We start from the raw sequence: 7,599 nt of genomic DNA, 5'->3' as shown, positions 1-7,599 counted from the left end.
ACTGGACATAGTCTCAAAATAATACATACCAAATGCTTTAAGTCCCATGTAATTGCATGAAATAGGTTCATGCATTTAAGCTTGCAGCATAGTATGTGGCAATTATAAAGGGGTACAAAAATGTAAAACACACACCACACACATATCTATAGGCTGAAAAAGACTTGCATAAAATTTTCATAAGGATTCTTGAAGATTTAGCCTAGTTTGGTTATTGGAGTTCTAGGATAAAGAATAATTCTTTCAGAATCTGGACTAGAAAAGCAAATCATCTGCAAATAGAAAAAATCTGATTTCTATCCTTACTTGAAAGGCCAGAGATCATGAAAATATACCTTTAAATTCCCAAGGGGAAAGAAAATGAGACCTGGGAAAATTGTGTCAAGAAAAGTTACCATTCAAATACAAGGGTAAAAAGCAGACATGCTAACAAAGAAAAAGAACTAAAATACCATGGGCTCTAAGATCCCTTCTTTAAAACAGGAAAGCAAACAAAATCTTTATTTCATGAAGAAATCTGTAGCTAATTAAGAGATGATTCAAAATAAAGACCTTATGAATAGAACAGCTGTGGAGTAGCACAGGGATCACTGAGATTTCAATCCATTGGATCATAAAAGTAATAGAAGGAAATTTTGAAAAATATAGTCATGAAACAGGATATGGGCACTAAAGAACTTGAAGATGTTGAAGGAATAATGACATAATTCACAAAAATTCAAAGATGGAAGACCTGGGAGAGGGGAAAATGTGAGCTAGCTAATGTCCTCATCTTTCACAATGAGCAGTCAATTAATACTATACAAAAAGAAAACATTTAATTAAAACCAATAATGAGTCCAATTTTCTGCATAGTTATGATCATTTTATTACTCTTAAGAGATATTTTAAGAAATACTATGTCTTATCATAATGAAGTATACATCTGAATTGAAGCATTTTCTTTGGTTTCTATTCCTTTTCTTATTTGAGAAAATTCAATAATACACATGCACACACAGACGCTTATACAGTACAGTAAATGTTAGTTCTCTTGTATTGATTCTAGTTTTATTCTTTGCATAAAAAGATAATAATAGCTAATAATTAACTAATAGCTAATAGCTAATATGAGCTGATTTGGTTTGGTGAGAATTTGAGTGTAGATTTTTTTCATTCCTATAATAAATTATCTATGTTGTTTTCCTAAAGATGATACTATACTATTTTTAAGGAAATTTTAAATTGTTTTTTTCTTTTAAAAAGTAGCATGAAATACACATAAACAATCATATAGTTAGAGAGTTTTGTGACTGGAATGATAGCACAGCTGGTGGGGCATTTGCCTTGCACACGGCCGATCCAGGTTCGATTCCTCCATCCCTTTTGGAGAACCCGGCGAGCTACCAAGAGTATCCCGCCCACATGTGGCATATTCTATATGCCTAAAACAGTAACAACAAGTCTCATGATGGAGATGTTACTTACTGGTGCCAATCAACAACAGGACCACAGTGCTACATATTTTTGAATAGAAGTCAGGAGACACCCCCAGTTTAAGTTCAGACCTGCCCCAGTTAATCAATGTAAACTTAGGTAACATAATCAAACTCCATAGAAGTTAATTTTTACATTTTAAAAGGCTATACTTCTAGGTCAAACATTTCTATAACTAAATAAAACTTACCGATACCAGATTAAGTGTTTTTCTTGATACCAGGGGCAGGTGGAGTGGGGGTAGGGAGACGAGAATATGAGAGCAAAGCTATTATGCAAGTAGCTTATGTGGGGATGTGACCACAAGAAGCAAGAATAGGGAATTCATTAACTGCGAAATGGTCAAGGAGAGAGAAATAATATAGGCATATGACACATAGCTACTCATGGCTGTGGGAAACTGCTGCATTACTTTACTAAGCTCTTCTGAGTTACTGCATAGGATGAATCTCAGATTTTCACCCATGGAATTGAAGAAACATTTACTGAACTTTAGTTCCAATCCTGTACAGGCCAAATGTAAACCAGTAATTAATCCAAAATTGGCATATGAATTACAAAATAGCCAGTTACATTTGATTATATTAAAGCAATTAAGTTTTATTGTAATTACAATTCCAATATTGCGTGGAGCATACATATACTAAAATTATAGAGGTTTAGTTATACTGAAGTTATTCATGCTTTTTGTGGACCTAATGGGCATCACAATTTTCTTAGTGAAATTTCTACACTTTTCATGAAACATTAACCCTTTCATAGTTGTGACTGTGCATGAGTGAATGATGAGGTCTTACACAATAGCATCCAAGAAACCTACTGTAGAATGTGAGAGGAGCAAAGAATAGGTTTTCATGCTACTGAGAGAACCATTCTCAGATGACATGGCTACATTATACTACATGACTACTAGTGGATGGCTGGGTCAAAAGCAATATAGGATATAAAAAATATCAGTCATGATTTGAAAATAAAACACCAAGAATTATGGGCTCTATATTCTATATCCTATTATTCTAATGAGGGGATATTATTATCATCCTCATCAGTGTTGTTATTATTTACTTTAACATATGCTTTAAAATGATCAAACTATTAAAATTTCAGCTTGCCTATAAATATGCATAAGGAAACTATATTAACAAAGATATCTCAGGGCCAGAGCAATAGTATAGAAGGTAGGGAGGTTGCCTTACATGGTGTCAATCCAAATTCAATTATTTCTGCCATAACATATGATTCTCTGAACCCTCCAGGAGTAATTCCTGATCAAAAAGCCAGGAGTAAGCCCTGAGTGCAACTGGATTTGCCATCACCTCCCCCCACCAAAAAAAAGAGGAAACAATAAAGATAGCTCAAAAAATTAAACCTGGGATTAACCCTTAGCACCACATGGTATCCCATGAGAAATAATCATGAAGCATGACTCACATATAGTCAACCAATAAAGGGGAAAAGCAAAAGTTCTTAAGAACAAGAGTATTTCCAATTCTTTTGTTGACCTTCAGATAAAATATTAGAGTGTATTTTTATCCCAATTTTTCACATATAGTTTGATTCAACTTGGTTTCCTTTGATAAAGCATACTATTTTTCTGATTATCAGGAAATTGTTTAGAGTATCACATCTTTTTCTTGGAATGGTATTTTTATGTGAATAGGTCTTATATTGTGCTTAAGACATAGGAATATTTCACAAAATGGAAGTCTCTCCCTTGTCACAGTTTTTCTTTTGTTTTGTCTTGAGATAAAGTACAGAGAACTTTTTCCATTTGCTATTGGATAATAAAAGTTATTCATCTTTTCATGGAAATTTCAAACCATCCATGTATAATGAGTTTTAACAACAACCCACATATTTTGTCAAAAGTAACAAGTTTCTTCTGTATCCATTGTTTTCAAAGAATAGTATGACATAGATTCCTGCAGAAGCAAATTCTTACTGATTGGCCAAGGAGGTCATTCTACCAGGAGAGGTTTCAGTCTCTTATGTTTTGTTCTTGTTGTTGTTGCAAAGTTTATCCAATTATTCTAAGAACTTTCCCCCTCACACTCCAATACTCCAGTGTTTTATCTTTTCTATGGAAGTGTAGCTTTTTATCATCATGACATGAATATCCACACTTACCTAGTATTTGCAAGTCCCTATGCTATGTTTTGGGATTTAAAAGGCATAAGGTTAGTAAGAACATGCCTTTAAAAACTGTGCAACTTCTTTTCAGTACTCAAGTGAATAAAATATGAATCCATTATGTATATTTAAAATTCATATTTAGTTTCCCTGATAACCAAGAAAATATTCACTGTAGACAATTTTTAAAAATCTAATTATTACAGAGCATCTGCTCTGAACATATAGATTTTGCCTTGTACATATTGCCTGAAAAATGCTACATATTTTTGCACTAATTGTTATTTAATAGTCAGGGAATTATACAACACAAAATATTTTTTGTGGGAGAGTATTGGCATTTGGAACAATATTTATGTTACATATCACAAGTAATGTGCTTAATATAATGTTAAAACAAGTCTATCAATTAATTATATTCAGTTGCTAGAATATTCTGTCAGCTTAGTATCAATAATGAAATTAGACCATATTGTGAGATAAATGGACAAGAGAAAAGACAAGAGAAAAGACTCGCAGGTAACTACATTTCACAGTGCTTAACAACCTGCAATTTATTAATTCCCAGTAATGCATAACATTGAAAATTAAAGGATAGACATTGTGTAATATCATGTGTCATCAATTGCTGCAGTTGAGCACTAATGAGCACTTCAAAAAAATCAATACATACTTGGGTACCAAATCTGAAACACCAGCACAACTTTGGCTAAGGGTTACAATAGACTAAAAAGTGATTGTGCAACAAATTACTAGTGTGGAATTCCAGGGCATGCCATGATAACTCTTCCCCATCTGACTTCCAGCTAGAATCTTTTGTTCAGGAAAAGAAAAACAAATAGGATATTTCTTTACCCGACGCTTACATGTTCAACTTGTATAGAAGTGAATAAAGCTTTACATTTTATTCCTTTAATACATATTCCTTTCCTTCTAAATCCTTTAACATCATTCTGAAACACTTGGAATTGGGTTTTAATATACATATCACTCTTCAACTTTGTAAAAGATCCCAGTGTGACTTTATAGTCATATTATAAAATAATTTTCCCAAAGCAAGACTTTGCATGGTTCCTGTGTAGTTCATCATACATATACACTATATGTTATTTGTATATTTTCTTAGGACTTTTTGAACAGATTCTATGTTAGAATTCCCACAATGTTCAATATACTTTGACAAAGTAACCCTTTGCAAATGTTTCAATAATTTAACGTAGATGAAAAGTTTTTAAGACTGCAACACTGCTTTAGTCCCATCGAGGGAATAACATGTTTAAAGTTCAGAAATTTTAGAATAAAAGTGCCTCTACACAAGGATAATGTATTGTACAATTTCGTTTATGGTAGAGAAAAATCTAAAGAATTATCACTGTAATCATCTTAACATGACTTCCAGAGCCAGGCTGTCTATTGAACCTGTGAAATCATGTTCAGTATGTCTAAAAACAAATCAGAGTAAATGCTATCCTATTAGCATCAGGACAGGAAAATTTTCTTTTGCTGACACTATCTTATAAGCTTCCTCTGATAAACATGATTATGGGGTCTGGTAGAGTTGAGGTGGGCATTGCCATAACACACTAAGTTGAAGCAATATTTATTTAGAGACCTTAGAAATAATCTCAACAGGGGCAGGAGTGATAACACAGTGGGTATGGCGTTTGCCTTGCACACGGCCGACCCGGGTTCGATTCCTAGCATCCCATATGGTTCCCGGAGCACCAGGAGTAATTCCTGAGTGCGGATCCAGGAGTAACCCCTGTGCATCGCCCGGTTTGGCCCAAAAAGCAAAATAAATAAATAATCTCAATATAGCAGATGTGTATATATGAACATATACAGTTCCCACAGTGAAATAACTTATTTTCCATGAGGACATCAGCCATACAAGCTGGTAACAATACGTAACAAAGCGAAAAGATACTTAGGTGTTCTGAAAATGACAAAGATAAACGCAAATAACAGAGTCCTGGCATTCTGTGCTCAAATTGTTTTGAGTCTAGACACCCTCTGGATGGAAAATGAAAACTGCATTTTCATCATATCTTCATCTCAAACTTATTTTTTGAGGGCCAGTGAGCGGATTAAGCAGGATGAGTGCATGTTTTGCATGCAGAAAGCCCATTTCACGCACCGGTTATCACATGGCACAAATAGAACGCTCAGGAGGAGCCTTAAGCACCAGGCCAGTGTGCATTACATATGGCCACAAAATAAACAAATAAAAACCTTTAAATTTGTTTAGCTTGGCTTGTGACTTTTCTCTTTGAAGCCTATCAAATTATTAATGTTCCTATCATTACTAGTTTGTCTTCTCCCAAAGTTATTGACAAAAAGACCCATTAAACTGTGCCAAAGTGCCCATTTATTGTTAAGAGCTGCCATTAGTTATATACATATTCTTCACTGATAAATAATTTATGAAAAATGTTGGTGTTCATTTTAAAGAGAAGGAGTTCATTAAATGGGAACTGAATCAGTGGATGTGCATTACAGCAGATCAATATATCAACAAAATCAGTCAATCATGCTAGCCAATGAGAAAACTCAGTACTTACAGCTTTTCATTTGGCTTTTGGCTTTTAAACATTTTATTTAAAGCAGTAAAGAATTTGAGTACCCTACTGGTCTTTCTATCATTAATTTATATCAAATGTGTACTGTATACTATCCATTTACTAGGCAATGTTTTAGTTGCATATTGATAGGACAGATTTGAGACTTGCTTTCTTGCTGTTTCTTTTAACTTTGAAGACATACCTGATATGCAAAACTGGGAATTGGATAAATAGTTGAGTAATTACTAGGCCTTATCTAAAACACATTAATATAACAGGACCATGAAAACTTCTCCTAATAACAACGTGCTGCTCAGCAAATATGCTTCTATACATTTCACTTGTAGAAAGGGAAAAGAGTTTGCTGTATCTAATGATTGACTTAAATTACCCTGATTTGAGTAATAACACAGCTTTTCTAATTTTGTCCCACAATCCAATTTAGTAGCAAAGAGAGAAAAGTAGATTCATGCCCACCATTATTCACCTAGAATAGCCAGTTTCAAGTTCCTATCCAGAAGCTTCCAGAATCAGATCATACTAAGAACCTGCCATTCCATTTTTTTCCGCAATAAAGCTTTCCCATTGTCAGGGATGTCTTCTGACAATACGCAAGTGATTATAGCTGGCTTCCTTGCTATAAAAATCTCTGAACAAATGGCCTTGGCTTTTATACATTTGCTCAGCCTCCTGTTTTTTTTTTTGCCTCAGGAAAAAAAATCAGGGAAAGAAATGATTTCCAATAATGAAGACTCTTTTTATACAAAAGAAATTGGATAATGCCCCCAATGAGATGGAGTAACACAGAGCATGGCTATAACTGGATGGTTAGGAATAGATTCATTGAGGTGCATTTGAGTTGATGAGAATAACAATAATGAAATAGATTTTTGCACGGATCTAGTTTGGAAGTTTGGAGACTTCTTGACACTAGTACACTATGTTCAAAAGGCACGGTGAAGAAAAATGTTAATGATCCCAAATGAGGACATGCTGCCATAATATGGCAAATAAAAGAGGTGGGCATAAACACGGAAAGAGATATAAGAGCAAAGCTAGGCAGAGCCTTATTGGCTGCTTGATGGCTTAGAGTTCTTATTGCAAGAAAACCATTCAAATATTTCACGAATGAAATGCTTATGATTTGTGTTATATATTTAGAATATGATTTGAGCTGTTTAAAGAGCCAAGAGTGAAAGTAGATCATTTAAACATTTTTACAGTTAATCATAGAGAAGTGATGGGCTTGGTTCAGACTAGTGGGGAGGTAGTGGAGATGGCTAAAATTGGTAGAATTTAAGCAACGTTTGTAGGGAAACCTGATGAACCGATTGACAAATTGAATGTGTTGGGTGAGAAGAGAAGCATGAGCCAAGACTGATTTCTAGATTTTTTGTTTTGTACATTGTTTTTGGCTTGATCCACTTGGTAG

This window comes from Sorex araneus, chromosome X (genome assembly GCF_027595985.1).
Source record: "Sorex araneus isolate mSorAra2 chromosome X, mSorAra2.pri, whole genome shotgun sequence".
In the NCBI taxonomy this organism is placed as follows: Eukaryota; Metazoa; Chordata; class Mammalia; order Eulipotyphla; family Soricidae; genus Sorex; species Sorex araneus.
The sequence above is the reverse complement of the archived record's forward strand: the minus strand, read 5'-3'. Positions refer to the sequence as shown.